The sequence below is a fragment of the Hyperolius riggenbachi genome, chromosome 3 (assembly GCF_040937935.1).
Source record: "Hyperolius riggenbachi isolate aHypRig1 chromosome 3, aHypRig1.pri, whole genome shotgun sequence".
In the NCBI taxonomy this organism is placed as follows: domain Eukaryota; kingdom Metazoa; phylum Chordata; class Amphibia; order Anura; family Hyperoliidae; genus Hyperolius; species Hyperolius riggenbachi.
In genome coordinates, this window is record NC_090648.1 from 507395159 (window position 1) to 507418429 (window position 23271).

Sequence of the window (23271 nt, forward strand, 5' to 3'; positions counted from 1 at the left end):
CCATTGTTACCCCTTAGAAGCTAAACACACCTCCAGAACCGCTGGAATGCAATGATGTGTCAGCTTGTTAATTTGTACAGAGCCATAATAATCCAACATGCATACAGACTGTTTCGGATTGTTTGATCCTCATCAGTGCATGGCATGGATTAATTTGGCTCTATGGAGTAGGGTTTAATGAGGAAGAGTTGAGAGGAGAGAGAGGTATATACAGTATAACTACAACATGTACATTTCATGTTATCCTAACTTATACAGATGACTTTCTTGCTTCCATACTACAGGTAGGCTCTCTGTTGGATCCCACTCTACACCTGACACGCCTCCTATTTATAACCCTGACATGGTGATCTGAAGGTCTCTTCGCTTTACGCAGTTTACGGTGGTGTTTAGCCATAGTTTAGTATAACTGGCATTAGACAATGGAATCTGAGGAAGCGGCCGTTGGATCCGAGCCATGCTTTTTGTTTCTGAAGTAAGTTTCTACAAATACTTCCATCATCCACCTCCAACCTGATCCCCACCTGCCTCGGGTTTTGTTTGGTTCCAGCCTTTAGAATCTTCCGTGGTGAGATGTATAGAAGGCTGCATTGACTGTGTAAAATAGCCATAGAATTATGTGCAACATCCAGGAGGTGCTAGAAGGGTGTGACCAATTACATTACACATTGTCAACTAACCCCAACTTAACCATTTGCACGCTGCTGGTAATTATAACAAACACCAGCATCTCTCTTTTGACAGAGATCATTTTTAATGTGTCCAAAAGCTGGGCTTACGTCCGAGATCTTGGGTCTTCCAGCAGGACAATGACCCAAACATACGTCAAAAAGCACTCAGGAATGGATGGCAACAAAGAGCTTTAGAGTTCTGAAGTGGCCAACAATGAGCCCAGATCTAAATCCCATTGAACACCTGTGCAGAGATCTTACAATTGCTGTTGGGAAAAGATGCCCTTCCAATAAGAGAGACCGGGAGCAGTTTGCAAAGGAAGTGTGGTGGTCCAAATTTCTTATTGATTGTTATAGGAAGCAACTTATTTTAGTTGTTTTTTTCCAAAGAGTGTGTACCCAAATATTAAAGGATACCCGAGGTGACATGTGACATGATGAGATAGACATGTGTATGTACAGTGCCTAGCACACAAATAACTGTGCTGTGTTCCTTTTTTTCTTTCTCTGCCTGAAAGAGTTACATATCAGGTATGCAAGTGACAGCTCCTGTCTGAGTCAGGACTGGGTCAGACTACAGTGTGACCCTCACTGATAAGAAATTATAACTATAAAACACTTTCCTAGCAGAAAATGGTTTCTGAAAGCAGGAAAAAGATAAAAAGGGTCAATAGATCATAGATTTTAGCTCTGGCATACTTCAATGAATGTGTCATTGAACAAAAACAATAAAACAGTAAAAACTTAAAACGTAGATTTAAACATAAAATAAAAACTGTGGAATATCTTAAAAAGTCATTTTTAGGAGAAGGAGGATAGATACAATTGTTTATTTAATTTGTTTATTTTTACCTCAATGTCCTTTACGTTAAGGGTGCTGATAATTTTGTCCAGCCCATTTTTGGAGTTTTGTGTGACATTATGTAAAATTTGCTTTTTTTTTTTCCTCCCTTTTTTTGTTTTGTTCCAATACACACAAAGTGAATAAATATATGTGTATAGTAAAACATGTGTGAGGGCTGGTGCACACCAGAGCGGTTCTGAAGCGTTTTTTAAAATGCTTGCGGGGGGAAAACCACTTGGCTAATGAAAGTGAATGGGCTGGTGCACACCAGAGCGGCTCATTTTTTCCACAAACGCAAACTCGGGGGCTGCAGCATTTTTTAGATTTCTGAGGCGTTTCTGCCTCAATGTAAAGTATAGGAAAGTGGAAAACCGCTCTGAAAAACGTTAGATCAGAGCGGTTTTCCACGCATTTGTTACAGAAGCTGATCAGTAACAGCTTTTACTATAACAATATGTGTAATCTGCTACACAAAAACGCTCCAAAAAACGCTAGGTATGTTTATAAAACGACTCTAAACATGCCTAGAATCGCTCTGAGGCCCCATTCACACTTACAAAACGCTGGCGATTTTTGCCGGTGTTTTGCAGAAGTGATTTTTCCGTGATTTCACGCGGAAAAATCACTGAACACTGCGGCGATTTTGGCGCAATCGCGTTTAGGGCTTCTATAGCACTGAAACACGATTGCCGGGAAATCGCGTGAAAAAATGGTGCAGGTGACGCTTTTGCGTTTTGCGTTTTTGGGCGATTTGCGGCGATTAGCGCAAATCACCCAAGTAAGAATGGACCCATAGGGTTTCATTACGCTAGCGCTTTTAAAAAGTGCTAGCGTTTGAGCGTTTTGCCGAAATCGCGGCAAAACGCTCTAGTGTGGTTGGGGCCTCAAATCTGCTTCAAAAACCTCTAGCGTTTTGCAGATCTGCTACAGGTTTTCGGTGTGCACTGGGCCTTACTGCAATACCTTTCTGTGATAAATACTTGATTTTCTGAAAAAAATTATGGGGTGCAAACAATTATGGCCATGACTATACTTATAGACTTGGGGCTACAAACTGATGAGAAACTAGAAACTAATGGGCCATACTTTTAGGGTTCTTGAATTCCAGTCATGATGTTGCGTATGTTGGGGTTGATTTATTAAGCTGAACTGCTGAAGCGAGGTAAAAATCTCCTGCGCACGTTATACTGCGGTAGGGCAGCACAGTGTGTGCTGCAAACATAATGAGCGCTCCATTAACTTAACAGGCACTCCACTGAACCCACCCTGAGCCACAAAGGACGAGATTCCTGCACTTTGTTTGGGCCAATAAGCAGTGTGTCACATGACAGGCAGCTTACTGGGCCAATCAATGTGCAGGAATCTCGTCCTTTGTAGCCACTGGCTCAGGGTGGGTTCAGTGGAGCGCTCATTAAAGAGGAACTCCAGTGAACATTTTACTGTTGGCAGTTTATGTAGCTGCTGCTTGCTGTTTTGGCAGTTGGAAACAGCTGTAAACAGCTATTTCCCACAATGTAACAAGGTTCACCGACAGGAAACTGCCAAGAGTACGTACTCAGAGTTTCTTGTGGGAGGAGTTTCACCACAATATCAGTCATACAGCGCCCCCTGATGGTCTGTTTGAAAAGGAATAGATTTCTCATGTAAAAGGGGGTATCAGCTACTGATTGGGATAAAGTTCAATTCTTGGTCGGAGTTTCTCTTTAAGTTATGTTAGCAGTGCACACTAAGCTGCCCTACCGCAGCATAATGTTTGCTGGAGATTTTTACCTTGCGCTGCTGTCATTAAGCTGCGATGCTTTAACAGCGAGGCTTAATGAATTAAGACCATTGTCTTTCAATCTAATGTTCCAGAGTAGGCTTCTCCCCGACTATATACAGTTTGCGAATCAGGTGCTCTTAAAGAGAAACCGTGACCAAGAATTGAACTTCATCCCAATCAGTAGCTGATAGCCCCTTTCCCATGAGAGAGTTATTCCTTTTCACAAACGGATCATCAGGGGGCTCTGTATGGCTGATAGTGTGACGAAACCCCTCCCACAGTGTGATGTCAGGAACATGGTGCTGACATCACACTGTGGGAGCCTTGTTGCATTGTGGGAAATAACAGCTGTTTACAGCTGGATCCAACTGCCAAAAAAGCAAGCAGCATCTCCTTCAACTGACATCACCTGCCAGCAGTAAAAATGTCACCAGTTGATAAATGTCAGAATGTAAATCAGGAAAAGGAAAGCTTTTACAATGGGCAAACACTGACTAAATAATTTATACATAATTATTGTAAAAATGAAGCACTTTTTTTATTACATTATTTTCACTGGAGTTCCTCTTTAAGCCTAGTACACATCAATGACTTATGATTGTTTCTATCTGATCGCAATTATCGGATCAGAAGGTCGATCGTTTTGTAATATTGGATAATTAGTGGGCACCTTACGTTTTTGTGAAGAGTTACAACATGTTAAACGCTGTCTCCTTGGCGACCATTCCTTAGAACTTTTTCTTTTCTGTTGAGTAACTTCATTTCCTAGTAACTTGTGTTCCTGGTTTAATATCCCTTTAAGTACCGTCTCCAGATAAGCATGCGTTTCCTTAAATTGCAGAGATCCTGTAATGAGTCACTCGAGAAGCTGTTTTCTCTTTAAAGGAAGTGAGCTGAGAGGCGGAAAAGCAGGTTTGTAGAGCGGTGTACCTGCGAGAGCATGCAGACCAAAAACCATAGAGCGAGCGTCAGCCGACTCGTGTGCAGAATACCTGCAGCTTGCAGTGATCTCTAGACCACTGCTCAGATATCCTCTGCTGACGGCCCAATTAACTTGTACTGTCCCTTTTGTCAACTATGTGACTAGCAATTATTATTAATAAGTCACCGCCTTACATTGCCTCAAGCCCACCCCTCACCAAGATGAGAAGACAGTGCGCCTACAGAGCCTTATGGTAAATCCGGCCCTGACCTCTGTATAGACCTCTGACCTCTGTATAGGTTCGCACTATAGCACAAACGCAGTGTATGTGTAAATGGCATGGTAAGCAGAGGCGCCGTTTATATTGACTGCTGCATTCACGTCGCCACCTGCCTGCTCACTTGTACTTCCACCACTTTTCTCCTCGTCCACCTGTCTGCTCACTCGTTCTTACACCACTTTTCTCCTCGTCCACCTGTCTGCTCACTCGTTCTTCCACCACTTTTCTCCTCGTCCACCTGTCTGCTCACTCGTTCTTCCACCACTTTTCTCCTCGTCCACAGAGACCAAGGAGCACGGGGCTTCCTGTTGGCAGGGGCGTAACTAAGGGGGAGCAGCCCTGGCAACTGCAGAGGGGCCCAGAGGTGTGAGGGGCCTCAACTACTAAAATGTCCTTTCTCTGATACTCCACATCAGGTGTTTCTGTGGCTACACTTCTTATGGGGGTGAAGACATACCTCCCAACTTTTTGAGATAAAGCGGGACACTTAAGCCACACCCCTGTCAAACCCCTAATCACACCCCAGACACACCCCTAGTCACACATGCCATAAAAATCTCATAAGAAAAATATGCTGTTTTATAATTCAAACCATACTGGTCCTCTCTATCCTGGTTCATTTTCCTTCATTTTAACACTTGAAAATAAGAAATGTATCAATTTAAAGAGACACTGAAGCGAAGAAAAATGATGATATTATGATTTGTATGTGTAGTACAGCTAAGAAATAAAACATTAAGATCAGATACATCAGTCTAATTGTTTCCAGTACAGGAAGAGTTAACAAACTCCAGTTGTTATCTCTCTGCAAAAAAGCCATAAGTTCTATGACTTTCAAAGTCGTGGAGAGGGCTGTTTTCTGACTTTTATTATCTCAACTGTAAGTGAACTAATTACTTTTTCTCTGCCAGAGGAGAGGTCATTAGTTCACAGACTGCTCTGAAAGAATCATTTTGAATGCTGAGTGTTGTGTAATCTGCACATATTATAGAATGATGCAATGTTAGAAAAAACACTATATACCTAAAAAATAAAATGGGACTATTTTCTTTGCTGCTAATCTTCTAGTAATTATTCATAGTACACAACCAATTCACTATATCATATTTTTTTTTTCGCTTCAGTGTCTCTTTAAAGAATGGGAATAAAGTTTAGAGTCAATTAAACACATTTTCCAGTAGAAAAATACACATATTTACACAGATCTGTACATCAGTCCTGAAAGAGGGACAAATGAGGAGGACAGATGGACAGGGCTGCCAAAGAGGGACTGTCCCTGCGAAAGAGGGACAGTTGGGAGCTATGATGACCACACTTGTTTTATTACCCTTATGAGAGATGAGCCCCCAGGCTGTGAAGGGCACCAGGGCGGGGTAGGCAACGGAAGGGGTGTGAATATTAAGGGGGCCACATCAAAACTTTAAAGGGGGGCCCTCAATTTGTAGTTACGACCCTGACTGTTGGTTTGGGCGCAGGGTGAAGCCTAAAAATGTCTCACCCTGCTCCTGCAAAAGTCCTAGTGGTGTTCACTACTATTTCCCCTCCCGACTGCCATGGACTCAAGGTAGAGACGTCATTTGGCTGCCGGCTATTGCTGGTGGCCTAATTACTCTATTTTCATGGTAATTTGGGCTCCATCTTTTAATGACACCCAAGTTACTGTCTGAGCGCCGCACAGTGGAGTAGTACGCAATATTCAGGGGCATATCTAGGTAGCATAGGGCCTGAGGCAAACAATGAAATTGCCCCCCGTAAGAGCCCCCTTCCCCTCTAAATATATCATTCTTTCTCACCTACATGTGTTATGGTTGCCTGTGTTTTTTGGCTCAGGGTTGCTGCCAAAGTTACATCTTTGGAAATATCTCTTATTCCCTCTCTGTCCTCCACTCAAAGTAGATCTCTAAGTAGCCATATTCCCCAGATAACAGAATTAATCTGATCTGAGGTCTGAGTGAAGGGGAGGCACGGGGGCAGGCATGGGGGTGCAGCACAGGGGCAGGCATGGCGGCGCAGCACAGGGGCAGGCATGGCGGCGCAGCACAGGGGCAGGCATGGCGGTGCAGCACAGGGGCAGGCATGGCGGCGCAGCACAGGGGCAGGCATGGCGGTGCAGCACAGGGGCAGGCATGGCGGTGCAGCACAGGGGGCAGGCATGGCGGTGCAGCACAGGGGCAGGCATGGCGGTGCAGCACAGGGGCAGGCATGGCGGTGCAGCACAGGGGCAGGCATGGTGGTGCAGCACAGGGGCAGGCATGGTGGTGCAGCACAGGGCAGGCATGGCGGTGCAGCACAGGGGCAGGCATGGCGGTGCAGCACAGGGGCAGGCATGGCGGTGCAGCACAGGGGCAGGCATGGCGGCGCAGCACAGGGGCAGGCATGGCGGTGCAGCACAGGGGCAGGCATGGCGGTGCAGCACAGGGGGCAGGCATGGCGGTGCAGCACAGGGGCAGGCATGGCGGTGCAGCACAGGGGCAGGCATGGCGGTGCAGCACAGGGGCAGGCATGGCGGTGCAGCACAGGGGCAGGCATGGCGGTGCAGCACAGGGGGCAGGCATGGCGGTGCAGCACAGGGGGCAGGCATGGCGGTGCAGCACAGGGGCAGGCATGGCGGTGCAGCACAGGGGCAGGCATGGCGGTGCAGCACAGGGGACAGGCATGGCGGTGCAGCACAGGGGCAGGCATGGCGGCGCAGCACAGGGGCAGGCATGGCGGTGCAGCACAGGGGCAGGCATGGCGGTGCAGCACAGGGGCAGGCATAGCGGTGCAGCACAGGGGCAGGCATGGCGGCGCAGCACAGGGGCAGGCATGGCGGTGCAGCACAGGGGCAGGCATGGCGGCGCAGCACAGGGGCAGGCATGGCGGTGCAGCACAGGGGCAGGCATGGCGGCGCAGCACAGGGGCAGGCATGGCGGTGCAGCACAGGGGCAGGCATGGCGGCGCAGCACAGGGGCAGGCATGGCGGCGCAGCACAGGGGCAGGCATGGCGGTGCAGCACAGGGGCAGGCATGGCGGTGCAGCACAGGGGCAGGCATAGCACCCATAGTGTTATGGCGCCCATGGCACAAGTACTGCGTGCACCTCTCCAGATACGCCACTGGCAAAATGCATACCTAGAGGCAGTGTGTTTTTAGGTTTTCCAGGGTATTCATGCATGCGTGTGTACACACTGTGTATTTGTCAGCAGTAGTGTACATGTGTAATGACCTCTTCCCATAGCTTTCTAGCTTATAAATAGTCACGTTGATGCTAGTGGCGGTATACTACAGACTCCATGTTCGTGAAATACCTGACCGCGAAGCAGCCTTGTAGTTATGCTTGTTGTAAAATTCTATTAAATACCGCAGTAATAATATGGGTGTCATTTACATTTTGCTTACTAGCATAATTCAGATTTTACATGTATTTTATTACAGTCTGAACTATGTCGGTGTCACAGATGGCAAAGGCTGCAATTATATGCCGGCCTGTAATGCAAAGCTTCCATAGCCGGCTGTCATGCACACGTGCAGTTTTGTCTTTGGCAGTTCTGGCACTGTTTGTTTTGGCACTGAAATGTCAGTTTCACCACAGTGTAATTCATTGTTGCCATAATATGCCATAAGATTAACCACTTCCCTTCCCCCGGAACGAGTAACAACGTCCCTGCAAATTCCCACATCTTTTTGCAGGGGTGTAGCTACTACGTCTCTTGCTGCTACGCGATCCCGTTCATCCCCCCACCCCGCGCGCGTTCCCACACTCGTTACCGCTGCCTATCGTTAGCCCGGAGATCAATGAATGGAAACACAGTTCCCATTGATTGATCTAAGTCCCCGCCATTCACAAAAACCGATACTTACATATCCACGCATAGCTTCCCGTATGCGTAGTAATACTATGCATAGGGACAATCTGCGCGAGGACATCTTGTGGCCAAATAGTAAAATTACATGTACAAACATAAAAACAGACTTTTTTTGTTTTTACATATAGAATTAACTCCTTAATTCCCACACTCCCCAATAGCCCCCCCCCCCCACACACACACAAAAAAAATGTAAAAAATAAAAAAATAACAAATTTAAGAAAAAAAAACACATAAATAGTTCCTTAGGGACTGAACTTTTTTAATATGTATGTCAATAGGGTATATTACTGTTTTTTAAAAAATACATTATAGGCTTGCAATTAGTGATTGACGCAAAACTGAAAAAAATGCACCTTGGTTTCCAAATAGAAAATTGGTGCCATGCATTGTACTAAAAAAATGTAAGCGTTGCAATAACCGGGACAAATGGGCAAATAAAATGTGTGGGTTCTAATTACAGTACCATGTATTATTTTAAAACTATAATGGTCGGAAACAGAAATAATCATAGGTAGCCAGATTAGCTCCCGGTATAGGAAGTCCACCAGTATCATTAGCCAGAATAGTCACGCAGTATAGTTAGCCAGATTAGCCGCCCAGGATAGGTAGCCCCCAGTATATGAAGCCATATTAGTACCCAGTATAGTTAGCCAGACCCCAGTAAAGGTAGCCATGTTAGCCACCCAGTATAGATAGATGCTGTGTAAATAGCCAAATTACACCTTCTCCCACTTCTGTATAGGTAACCAGATTAGCCCCCAGTATAGGAAACCCACCTGTATAGATAGCTAGATTAACCAACCATCTAGTATAGGATAGCCAGATTAGCCATCCAGTATAGGATAGTCAGATTAGCCATCCAGTATAGGATAGCCAGATTAGCCATCCAGTATAGGATAGCCAGATTAGCCATCCAGTATAGGATAGCCAGATTAGCCATCCAGTATAGGATAGCCAGATTAGCCATCCAGTATAGGTAGCCAGATTAGCCATCCAATATAGGTAGCCAGATTAGCCATCCAGTATAGGTAGCCAGATTAGCCATCCAGTATAGGTAGCCAGATTAGCCATCCAGTATGGATAGCTAGATTAGCCATCCAATATAGGTAGCTAGATTAGCCATCCAGTATCGGTAGCCAGATTAGCCCCCAGTAAAGGATAGCTAGATTAGTCCCCGGTATAGGTGGCCAGATTAGCCCCCCCCCCCCTCCCCGAGCAGAGCGCTGGGGGGAGGTGACATACCTCTCTGGGCTCCACCAATGATCTACCCTCCCCATGTGTCTGAGTCTCTATGGTTACAGCGCCCTCTCTTGTCAAGTAACCCACATAGCCCAGAGAGATGAGTCACACCTATTCAGCCCTCCATTTGCTGCTCTGTAATTCAGGAGGGCCTGCCGTGTGTCTCCATGTGACCCCTAGTGGAATCTCCTATTGCCAGCTGAGACCACGGGCCCCATAGCATCCGCTATGGTGATCCCTACGTCTCTGATATTTACAAGCTTTTTAAGATACTTTTTCTGTTGCTTCAAGTCTACTGGGTGGGAAGAGTGAGGGAAATTTGGGGGGAGGAATGACTTGAGATTGGGACAGAGGTTCACCTAAAAGTGACACTGAAGCGAAAAACAATGTATGATATAATAAATGATATGTGTGTCCACAGGTAATTCATAGAACATTAGTAGCAAGGAAAAGTGTCTCATTTTTTTATTTTCAGTTATATAGCTTTTTTTATTTTAACCACTTTACCCCCGCGCGTACGTATTTCTCCGCCCCTTTTTCCATCCTTTAAAAACCAGGGACGGAGAAACACGTACTTTCCGCGTTCCCGACGCTGCCTGCGCTCCCGCTCGTAAACACGCCGCCCGCCGCTAGTAAACACGCCGCCGCCCGCTCGCCCAGAGATCAATGAACGGGAAAATCCATTCCCGTTCGTTGATCTAAGCCCCGCAATGATCAGCTGCTCTCCTATGGGCAGCGCGATCATTGTGAGAAAAAACTCACGTGTCCAGCCTCCTTATTCTTCCTCCAAGCTTCCGGAAGGAAGCTTGGAGGTCGCATTAAAACAAAAAGTTACTGTGGCCATCTTGTGGCCAAATAGTAAATTACACCCTACACATTTTTCACATACAAATAAATGACTTTTACACATAAAATTAACTCATTACCTCCCACACTCCCCTTTTTTTTTTTTTTTTTGTAATTAAAAAAAAATTAAAAAATTTACAATTAAAAAAAATACATAAATAGTTACCTTAGGGACTGAACTTTTTAAATATTTATGTCAAGAGGGTATAACACTGTTACTTTATAAACTATGGGCTTGTAATTAGGGATGGACGCAAAACTGAAAAAAATGCACCTTTATTTCCAAATAAAATATTGGCGCCAAACATTGTGATAGGGACATAATTTAAATGGTTTTATAACCGGGACAAAAGGGCAAATACGTTTCATGGGTTTTAATTACAGTAGCATGCATTATTTAAAAACTATAATGGCCGAAAACTGAAAAATAATTATTTTTTTCCCCACATTTTTCCTATTTTCCCATTAAAACACATTTAGAAAAAAATAATTCTTGGCATAATGTCCCACCTAAAGAAAGCCTAATTGGTGGCGAAAAAAACAAGATATAGTTCATTTCATTGTGATAAGTAATAATAAAGTTATAGACGAATGAATGGAAGGAGCGCTGAAAGGTGAAAATTGCTCTGGTGGTCAGGGGGTAAAACCCCTCAGTGGTGAAGTGGTTAAACATTGCATCATTCTCTATTATTTGCGGTTTACAAACTATACTCTATTTTAAGCTATAAAACAGAGCAGGAAAGTTCAAAGGGTCATTAAATCTGCAATAAAACCTGTTAAGAACAATCTACACAATACCATTTTTGTGCGATTCGATCGGATCGAATTAGATTGATCGATTAAATCCGACATGTCCGATCAGGATTAGATTCTATTCGATAGTGTGGTCGAATGTTATTGCAAAACAATGGCAAATCGATTACACTCCCAATCGAACCGAAACCTGATTGGACATGTCGGATTTAATTGATCAGATCGAATCTGGCTACCTATACAGATCGAATCGCACAAAAAATTGTATTGTGTAGATGGGGTTCAATGCTGGGTACACACGTTACGTTTTTTCGTGAAATTTTGCGACCCAATCATTTTTTTCGGCTCAATTCTCTTATCTTTATTCGTTTTTCTTATCTTTTTCCATTCACCGCTATGAGAAATCGAGCGCGGACACGATCGGAAGCAATATCGGACATGACGGATTTTATCTATCTGATCCATCTATTGCACAGAAAATCGTAACAGCATTAGATTTTCTGTTAAGCCTCATCTACACGCGTAGATGAGGCGGCGATGTTCCTTATCAATCTAGCCTGATGCGGCTCGATTGATAAGTTCCGACAGGTCCGTTCTGTGGGCCGCCGATTCCCTGCTCGTTCCCCACGAGGGGACAATGGCAGGGAATCGAGCGGAAGATAAGTGGCGCGGGGACGAGTGGGGAATCGAATGCGGCGCACGCACGGCGAGCGGGGACGCGGCGGGCACGAGCGGGACGCGGAAGAGGCTAATCGAACCGCCGGATCGTCGCCTCATCTACACGTGTAGATGAGGCTTTAGATTTACCTGCCAAATAGATAATTTCCAACTTGTTGCAAATTATCTATCTAACCATCTATCTGCCGAGCAATTAGGCATTGTTCTACTCAGCAGAAGATAACCAGAAGACAAAGCACCAGAGATAATGACCAGTCTCTACCAGTACTTTACAGAAAATAATCTTAACAGAAAATCTAACAGAAAAATCTAACAGAAAATTGCATGGTGTGTACTAGGCATCAGAGACAGGTTGAGATAAGTGCTTCAGAAAATAGCACTGCTCTCTGACTAAATTAGTGGGAGAGCTCAGAGAAGCTGTTTTGCATAGATAACAAGTGAAGTTTCTTAACTCTTCCTGTGCTGGAAACAATATGAGATTCATATCTTTGCTACATATGTTCCATTTCTTAGCTGTAAAGTACTACACATACAAATCATTATCCTATAAGTTTATTTTCACTTCAGATTCCCTTTAAAGTAGGACAATGACCCAAAGCATACCGCTAAAGCAATACTCGAGTGTATTATTAATGGACTGGAATGGCCAGTCAAAGTCCAGACCTCAATACAATAGAAAATCTGTGGTCAGACTTGCAGATCGCTGTTCACATGCTTGTTTCGGGTGTGTGATTCAGACATTACTGATATCACTCTCACCTCAGTTTCCCTTTAAACCCCAGGATCCTGTGGCCAACGCAGGTGCCTACAGCATCTGCAGCAATGCCCCCTGGGCAATATTTGGTCTATTCCTGAAACTTTCCCAGAAATGAGTGGCACCAAACACACCTCCTCAAAATGTGAAATAATGGAGTGAATCATAATAACATTTATCACTTATTCATGTCCTCTTAGAAAGGTGTGCAGCGCACCAGTCCATTAAAAGGTCTTATAAAAGTCATTCCAATAGATTCTATAAAAGCATCAAAGTACATTCCATAGTCATGCTAATGTACATGTAAATGTGGCCTGACGCACGTTTCACACCTTACAGGGCCTTCATCAGAGGCTAATAATATAGCAATAAATGTGATGTTATAATGGATGTTTTAGGCCTGGGGTCCACTGGAGCTATTTCACCAGTGATTTGTGCTGTTTGGGAATTGCTGGCGATTCCAAAAACAATAGGCTAAAAAAAAGCCTACGGTAGTGATTCCACCACAGCGAACACAATTTCCTCAGCATATCCTCTCTCTCTCCGAAAATCACTGTTTTTACACACCTAGCGGCTGATTGCCACCACTGGTGGCCCACCAGCAGCGAATGACAAAACCATTTTGGATGCAGAATCACAGCCTTTTAAAATCAACTTGTTGGCACTGTAATTGGCCTGAGGAAGTGGGCTCAGACTCACGAAACGCATTGCCTGTGCTAAATACATTTCATTGTCTTGAGATTGTTGTTGTTGAGTTAAGCCGGTTCATTATTCCAAACTACAGCTTAACCTAACCCTACTCTCACACAGAACCCTTCCTTGGTGGTGCCTAACCCTAAGACCCCTGGTGGTGCCTAACCCTAACCAACCCCCTGGTGGTGCCTAACCCTAACCATCCCCCTGGTGGTGCCTAACCCTAACAACCCCCCTGGTGGTGCCTAACCCTAAGACCCCTCCCGGGCAGGGTCAGTTTGAGGGGCATCGGGGCCTTGGGGCAAACTGAATCCGGGGCCTCCTGACTGAACCAAGCTCTCCCCCCCTCCCGTGCGGCAATTACCTTTTCTCTCAGCTGCGCAGTAATTAACCTCTCCCGGCAGGCTACACAGTCCGGGCACTCTTTCTACGCATGGAAAGAGTGCCTAGACTGTGTAACTGCCGCCGATGCCTGCCGGGACAGGTTAATTACTGCTGCAGCTTGTCACACAAGGGCCCGGGGAGCAGTGCGATCGTCAGGGAGCAGACAGAATCTAGCAGGATCAGCAGCGCGGGGCCCCTGCAGAGGTTGGGGGCCATGGGGCAATTGTCCCCTGTGCCTCTGTGGCAGTGCCAGCCCTGCTCCTGGGGGTGCCTAACCCTAACAACCCCCTGGTGGTGCCTAACCCTAACAACCCCCTGGTGGTGCCTAACCCTAAATCTCACCTGGTGGTGCCTAACCCTAACAACCCGCTGGTGGTGCCTAATCCTAAATCTCCCCTGGTGGTGCCTAACCCTAACAACCCGCTGGTGGTGCCTAACCCTAACAACCCGCTGGTGGTGCCTAATCCTAACAACCCCCTGGTGGTGCCTAACCCTAACAACCCCCTGGTGGTGCCTAACCCTAATCTAAGCCCCCCCCCCCGGTGGTGCCTAAACCTGAGACCCCCCTGATTGTGCCAAACCCTAAGACCCCCCCCCCCCCCCCCCCGGTGGTGCCTAACCCTAAAATCACCTTTCCTTTGCCCTTTCAAACAGAGAAAATGATAACATATATGATAACATAAAATTTGTACATATAAACAAAATAATGTGACAAAAAACAAGTTAAAAACAAGTTAAAACCATAACATATTAAAAACAAACTTTAATGTTTAATGTACTAATGTTGAAAACGATATTTCTAGGGCGCCCTAATTTCTGCTTTGGGTGCCAAATTATCAATATTTACAGTAGTACCTATGTTGACTCCTAAATCGTCCACAACCCATGGCGCCCCTTTTTACTGCTTCCGTATGACAGTGGTATTGTGTGGTGAGATGAAAGCAGTTGTGGGAGCGCTCTAATGCAAAGGTTTATTTCAATTGATTTTAATGTGATTTTCCAGTCATTGTCCAATAAAGTTTTTTGTACCAGTGAGGCAATCCCTAAGTGGTGGCACGAATATATATGAAATTAGATTCACTGAGAGCTTAGCCTAAACAGATTAATAAATGTGTGCAAAATCGCTTGATGTCACTTGTATACCTATTTTGTGCCATTACAACTGTAGTGAGAGGTATATGGAGGCTGCCATATTTATTTCCTTTCAAACAATACCAGTTGCCTGGTTGTCCTGCTGATCTATTTGGCTGCAGTAGCGTCTAAAGCTACATACTAACCTCACGACCCAGGAAGATGAATCCAGCGACGTCTCCTTGACGACAAGCGATATCCATCCTGGTATATGCGATGTCACATGACTGCACACAATGGACGCGAATGAGACTTCAAGCAATCGCGGTACTTTGTGCAGGAGTCGTCAGGGAACTTAGATCTGTTGTGGCGGTTGTTATCGGTGCGCGACGCTAAACGATGTTCTCGAGATCATGCACCTATACCCACGTCGTGAGATCGCAGAAACAATCGCTCGCCGCTCAAAAAAATCGCCGGTCGTCGGGATAATCGTTGGCAAAAAAAAAGGGGTTGGTATGGGCCTTAACGAGACACTGAAGCGAAAAAAAAAATGATGATATTATGATTTGTATGTGCAGCACAGCTAAGAAATAAAACATTAAGATCAGATACATCAGTGTAATTGTTTCCAGTACAGGAAGAGTTGAGAAACTCCAGTTATCTCTATGCAAACAAGCCATTAAGCTCTCCGACTAAGTTAGTCATGGAGAGGGCTGTTATCTGACTTTTATTATCTCAACTGTTCCTGGACTATTTACTTTTCCTCTGCTAGAGGAGAGGTCATTACTTCACAGACTGCTCTGAAAGACTTATTTTGAATGCTGAGTGTTGTGTAATCTGCACATATTATAGAATGATGCAATGTTAGAAAAAACACTATATACCTGAAAATAAAAGTATGAGAATATTTTCTTTGCTGCTAATCTTCTAGTAATTATTCATAGTACACAACCAATTCACTATATCATATTTTTTTTTCCGCTTCAGTGTCTCTTTAAATCACACCAGAAACAAGCATGCAACTAATACCTGATCTACTAAACACCTGATCTACTGCATGCTTGTTCAGGGGCTATGACTAAAAGCCAACTGGTATTGCTTAAAGGGAAATAAATATAGCAGCTTCCACGTACCTCTAACTTCAGTTGTCCTTCAGGCCTTGAACCCACTAGAACGATTTTTTGAGCGTTTAGGGAGCGCTTGAAATCGCTAGTGACTTCCCTAAATGTTCTGCCAATGTAAATAAATGTAACAAATTTCACAGCAGCGATTGTGATCAGCAAAATCACAATCGCAGAACATGCAGCATTCTGGGAGTGTTCGCACATCAATGTAAAGTATATAAGCGCTGGCAAATCGCTCATGAATCGCTACACGTAGCGATTTGTGTGAGATTTTAAATGACTGCAAACTGTAAAAAAATAAATTAAATAAATTTGAAAGGACCAATCAGAATTAAAATCGCTAATCGCAAATCACTATCACAGTCGCTGGCAAAAAGCTTACACTTTTTAAAATCGTTCCCACAATCGCCGGAAAACACTCATGAAATCGCTTACAAAATGCTAATTAAAAACGCTAGCGATTTGAAGTGGGTTCCAGGCCTCAAACCCATTCCAAGCATGCCCTGATAGGCAGTAAATAATCCACCTGTCTGAACTTCCTGCAGCTTTTCGTGACCAGCGAGTCTGTTCCCCAAACATCTGTTTGCTGTGAACCGTACAAACGACGACTCAGAGAGTTCTGAGCGTGTGAGCGAGAGGCAGCCAATCGCACAGCACCGCCGGAGTTTATCTACACAACTTATAAAACTTTTTCACTTACTTTGCCAAGGCAGAGGTGACAGCGGCAAGGGTGTCAATGTCTCCAGGTGTCCATCCCTCCCCGGGCGCTGTGAACTGGCGCAGAGTCGCCGCCGTCCGTCCACATCTGTCAGTCTTGGCTGGATTACTCCACTGAAGGAATTTGTATGTGTTACCTGCAGTCACAGAGGAGCTGGGTGACTCTCCTGAGCAGACAGGGAGGGCTCAGCACTGTCAGAACACGAGCAGGACAGGCCCTCCCTCGGGGTGGGACCGCCTGGTGTTAGGAAATAAGCTTTCACGCTTTGACAGACTCCTTGTCATCTCCAAAAGATGCAAGAAAGAAAAAAAATGAAAGCCTATAATTTGAGCTTGTGTTTATTGACGCTTTGTTATGCGTAAAGATTTTCATTCCTGCCTCATAAATCAAAGCGGCCTTCAAAGGCTGTCCTGTAAATTGTAGAGAAGTTACAGATCCTCCAGCTAGTCGAGTAAATCTGCTGCAGCTTATTTCAGCTGGCCACTAACCTTACAATCTTGATTGTACAATTATTCAGCACACATCACTGCGCTGACATCTTCCACAGCGCTGTACTGAGTATATATATATATATGGTCTTGCCACTAACTGTCCATCAGAGGGGCTCAAACAATCACTACCATAGTCATATGTCTATGTATGTATGTGCACATAGCTCCCAAACTGTCCCTCTTTGGGAGCCCTGTCCCTCTGTCCCTCTTTCCTCCTCATTTGTCCCTCTTTCAGGACTTTGTCCCTCTTTCTATGTAAATATATATATCCTTTAAATTGATATATTACTACTTTTAAAATGTTAATATGAAGCAAAATGAGCCAGGATAGAAAGGATCAGTGTGGTTTGAGTTATAAAACAACATATTTTTCTTATGAAATCTTTACATTATGCGTGACTAGGGGGTGTGATGGGGCGTGATCAGGGGTGTGGCAGGGGCATGGCTTAAGAGTCCCTCTTTCTCATCTCAAAAAGTTGGGAGGTATGTATGTGCGTAGTGTATCGTAGTCTACGGCCAATTTAGGGGGAAGACAATTAACGTACCTGTATTATTTTGGGATGTGGGAGGAAACTGGAGTGCCTGGAAGAAACCCACGCAGACACGATAAGAACATACAAACTCCATGCAGATAATACCCTGGCTGGGAGTCAAACTGGGAACCTAGCGCTGCAAGCGAGAGTGCTAACCACTACACCACCGTGCTGCCCACTTGTGCCAAGCGTTCGTCTTTGAGCTCTGTGATGACGCATCTGAACCTTTATAACCGCGCACATCTATAGGTACTCGGATGCGTTGTCCGAATTTCTGAAACAGCGCTTCGGTGTTTCTTCCACACGTGTCTATGGAAGCAGCCTATTGCGTTTCCAAATACGTATGCGGGAAATTGGTGCGAATCACCACGGCAACAGGCCCTTTAAGGACCACTATTGTGAAAATTGTAAAATTTTATAATACATGCGGCTGTTATGCAAAACGCATCTGAATGCCTCCAGCCAGGCAATGCAAGGCTATAGGGATGCGAATGCACAATGCAGAACAATGCAGCATGCCGTACGATTATTTTTCCACTGGCTAATCAGATGAATGCATCTGAATGCCTCCAGCCAGGCAATGCAAGGCTATATGTATGGAGGTGTATGGAGGCTGCCATATTTATTTCCTGTGAAGCAATACCAGTTGCCTGGCTGTCCTGCTGATCCTCTGCCTCGAATACTTTTAGCCATAGACCCGGAACAAGCATGCAGCAGATCAGGTGTTTTGAAAAATCTGGCCAATGGATCACACACCTATGTTCAATTTTTCCACAATTATGAAAAAAAAATATTGAAAACAATGAAAAAGAAAATGCTATCAATCCCACACCATTCAATTCTCTGAAAAATTGATCAGAATTTTCTACCACAGCCAATAAAAAAAAAAAATTAAAAAAAAAATGGGAAATTCAATCATGCTTCTCTATAAAAGGAATAATGGAATATTGCACTTTTCAATACTCTGTTTTACAGGGAAAAAATAGGAAAATTGAACATGTTACTGTATTGTGTTTGGCTACCTTCTAAGGTGGCCATACACTCGTTAGATTAGCAGCAGATTTTCTCATCTATCTGATGTGTTTAGGAACATTTTTTTTTTACTAGGAACAGATTTCCAATATTACTGAAATCTATTGAAAATCGATCTGATGGCATTTGTTTGCCATCAGATTTCCATTAGGTCCAATGCAAAATGATAAGCGTTCTCAACAGATCGACCTAGATTTTCCAGCCTGCCAGATCGATTGAAATCGATCAAAATCGGCCGCAAATCGATCGATTGGTCAATCGATTTTCAATGGATCGATCGATTGGCCTAAATCGGTTGAGTGTGTGGGCCCCTTTAGAGAGATTCTCGCAAGATTGGCAACCAATTGGCCACGGAGCCATGTTGGGCAAGATTTTCGGTAGGAATAGAGCGGAAAATGATAAGTAACCTGAACAGACTACAAGAATCGTCTTTCCGATTGAGGGTACAATCGCTAGAACGAACATTCGGTGTCGATCATCAACATTAACGGCACCTGATCCGATGGATCTTACGGCTGATCGTTTAAGAGATTGTACCGTTAATGGGCATCTCAACAGTGAACAGCTTATGGAGTATGAGTAAGTGAAGGTGACCAATAGTGGTACAATCTCCTCAACGATCGATCGTACGATCCATTGAATCAAGTACAGTTAATGTTGCCAATCAACAACGAATGCCGGTCGATCAATCTAAATTCTATTCTAGTCATCTGATCGAATCTCTTCTCATTTTCCCCTCCATTGGTTGTTCCGATGAATTGTTTCCAATCGATCCTGCCTGCCGATCGATTGTTTGGGAGATTCTACCGTTTATGGGTGCCTTTGGTCTGACTTTATTGATAGACAGTATCACAGCAACAGTAGCTGCAATTTCCTTGTTTGCACTCTAAATATTGACAGAAGGTTCCGTGACTCTCATAGATGCAGAGGAAGTTGGCTGTCGGGCAGGATGGGGTTAATGTACAGTAGAACAGCGAGGGGTTATTAAGGTGCATAAGAATTCCGTCACACCATCTGTGGCTGAGCAGCCACAGGAAGCCAAGATATACATATATATAGTCTGTTTCTTCACACTCTGGAACGGACGCAGGTTACTCGATTATCTGTCTTTGACTTTTCACTTCTCTAAAGGATCCACCTGCGCCAGAGATGGATTCAGGGCCCGTTTCCACTACATGCTGTGCGATCCGCGGCGATCACCGCACTGCATTCACACTGCATTCAGGCCGGGTGCGCACACGGCTGCAACGCTAGCGTCACGGGAAACGCAGCGTTTTATGCAGCTATGATAGACTATGGGACGCAGAAGAAGTTGCGTTTCACTGCGTTTGTACAGTATGCGTTCCGCAAACGCTTGCAGTATTGCATAATATGCAGCCTGGCTGCCAAAACGCACATAATGAAAGTCTATGGTAATGCATATGCATTGCGTTTTGCATGCGTTTTTTTTTATTTATTAAAAATTGAAGATTTCTGGTGCGTGTCCGCTTCCTGTTGTCTTCCTAGTGATTTGCATAAATGTAAGTAAAAAAAACCATACAAAACGCATATGCGTTCAACGTTAGTGAACCGCAAATGCATTAAAACGCACGCGAAAAACTTAAAAAATGCATCTGCGTAAAAAAAAACGCAAAACGCACGAAAACGCAGTAAAAAGGCAAATAAAAAATAACAATCGCACCATCCTAAAATGCTACCTTTTCATGCTATGTCATATGTGAACCCAGCCTCAATGTAAGTCAATGGAACCATTTTCTATTGACGCAAATTTTTGGTCGCGATGCGTAGCGGTGCGGCTAAATTTATGGATAGCATGGCAGAGTAGAGGCACCACAGCACCCAGCATGGCACCACGCAATATGCAGCATGCCCCGCAGAGGCACCACAGCACCCAGCATGGCACTACACAGCACCTAATATTGCACTACAGCATGGCATTACAGCATCCAGCTTGCCCCATAGAGGCACCATAGCACCCAGCATAACCCCGTAGCACCCAGGATGGCACCAAAGCACATAGCAATGGGGGGTATGCTGGGTGCTATGGTGCCTCTATGTGGACATATTGGGTGCTGTGATGCCATGCTAAGTGCTGCGATGCCTTTGTGGGGGCATGCAGGGAGCTGTAGTTCTTCTATGGGCGCATGCTGGGAGTTGTGGTGTGGTGGGATCATAGGAGGGGGAGGACTACAAGGTGAGGGAATGCTATGGGGGGGGGGGGGGCAGTGGCATCAGGCCAGCCCACCCAGCATAAAGCCAGACTAGCCAGCACAGAAGCCAGGTGACTCTGCCTAGTTATGTTTAAATGACACAGCCTATTTATGTGATATGCTGCATTTTTTTTAATTAATGTAAATTTGGCTCCATTCGTGACCACACCCACATTCCTGTGCCTGGTCACACCCATTTTTCATGATCTCTTAGGATCGTGATCTCTTAGGATCCTAGCAACACCCCTCTCCAGTGCTGTGTTGTATTGCAGCAAGTTTGGTTAGTGTGTGTCACCTGTGACCTGATGTCCTATCTGCCTGTTCTCAGAGGCATAACTAGAAATCACTGGGCCCCCCTGCAAAACTTTGGATGGGGCCCTTTCGACAATCCCACCAATAGGTACAGTTCCAGTCTGTACAGAAGAGCCTGCTGCACACTAAATTGGGACTGTCTACAAATCTTTGTCTACAAAACTTTGTATGATTTGTTATCAGTGGCTGAGCAGGTGCAGTCATTAGAACAATTGTCCAGAGAGCAGAAAGCTTTTTCTCTCCGTGCCCAGACTCCTCAAGCATCACTACAGAGCACAGTACTTGGGAGGGGTAGAAAGGCTTGGGGTAGAACATAGCTGTACACAAGACCCTGCTGAACACTGAATAGGGACTGTCTACAAATCTTTGTCTGCAAAACTTTGTATGACTCCTTATCAGTGGCTGAGCAGATGCAGTCATTAGAACAATTGTGCAGAGAGCAGAACGTTTTTTTTTCTCTCCGTGCCCTTAGTTGTCAGTCTCTCAGGACAGGGCCCCCTGTGGCTTCTGGGCCCCACTGCAGCTGCATCCCTTGCAGGGTCTCTTGTTACCCCCTGCCTGTTCTGCTGTATATTGAGTCTGGCCTGTATGACTACCTACTCCGTTGCTGACCTCTGCCTGTTCTGACTACCTGCTCTGCTGCCAAAATCTGCCTGTGTCTTTAATGGCCTCTTTAAGAATATATATATACAGTATTTGCCATGTTTAAATAAATATTTTCCAGCCGTAGAGAGGATGGTCTTGCTTGTTATTCAGACCTTGGAGCCAAATGCTCTGCTCGAATCAGTTCTCACTCTCGTTTACCCACCTACACGGCCCTACGCCAAGATAGCGGGAAAACAGGCGTATGCAACATATCGCGCGGTGATAACATCACCCCTCAAAGCCCATTGTGGAGAAAAACTGAAAACTGTAAATCATTACATAAAATAATGCACCTCCAAAGTTATATTGATTAATGCAATGTTTTTAAGCTCCACCCCCCCCGAACCCCATCCCGCCTGATTATATTGTGCTCTGAAAGTTTGCAAATACTAGACGTGTCTGCCCTTAGTAGGGTTGTATTTACTGGCAGGAGGAACAAGTATAAAACCCTGATGGAGATTTCTGCTGCTGGGTCGTCAATTCGCTCCAAGCCTCAGTCTGTCCACTCTATTGTCTTTATGCTGGGAAAGCACAATGGCCTAGTGTACACCAGAGCGGTTCGGCAGCGTTTTTCGATCCGTTTGCGAATGTGGAAACGCTTGGGTAATGTATTTCAATGGGCTGGTGCACACCAGAGCGGGAGGCGTTTTGCAGAAACGCATACTCCCGGGCTGCTGCAGATTTTGGATTGCGGAGGCGTTTCTGCCTCAATGTTAAGTATAGGAAAAACGCAAACCGCTCTGAAAAACGGCACTTCAGAGCGATTTTCCAGGCGTTTTTTGTTACAGTAGCTGTTCAGTAACAGCTTTACTGTAACAATACATGAAATCTACTACACCAAAAACGCTTCACAAAACCGCAAAATGCTAGCTGAAACGCTGCAGAAAAAGAAGAAAAAGCGTTTCAAAATTTTGTGGTGTCTGGGGTAACTGTTGCTGCATTTATTATTTAATGGTAATAGTTGGCTATGCTTGCTGCTTTGGGGTTATGGCATACTATTAAATAGCATCACACAGTTTCTGCACACCTATGATGTGAATCCACGTTTGACCACATCACGGCGTAAACACTGCTTTCTTATGCCTCGCTGTTGCATCATTCTGTTAGTTCCGCCCATAGAATGTCATGACCACGGCCATTTTTCGCGCGCGCCACACCCCCTATTTTTCAGCGCGGCGCCCCCCCCCCCCCCCAATTCACCTCGTCCCAGGTTGAGCCTACAAAAATCTGGTCACTCTAATTCCCAGCATAAGAGATACCCTTTTTTTTCCTCAGTGGCCACACCCCCATAGTCACATGGGCATGCTGGAGGAGAGCCTGAACCTGAAGCCACACCCCCTGCTTATATACAGTATAGCCCACTATGACTTCCTGTATCTAGTGAGGAGGCGTGGCCTAAGACTGGGGACATGGATAACAACTGGAGATTACAGAGGAGGTGATTTTTCTGTCTTATTTTGAA

General features: G+C 45.0%; 1 protein-coding gene across 2 annotated transcripts in view; it reads right to left on the reverse strand.

Moving 5' to 3' along the window:
• Positions 1–23271, reverse strand: part of CRACR2A (calcium release activated channel regulator 2A) — a 181731-nt gene that overhangs the window by 153477 nt on the left and 4983 nt on the right. Inside the window, exon 1 of one of the 2 annotated variants that reach the window (XM_068273130.1) lies at positions 16569–16746. The exons of the other annotated variant lie outside the window; for it this stretch is intronic. The gene's annotated coding sequence lies outside the window, so the exon portion shown is untranslated. Of the gene's footprint in view, positions 1–16568; positions 16747–23271 lie in introns of those variants that run through there. 2 annotated transcript variants of the gene reach the window in all.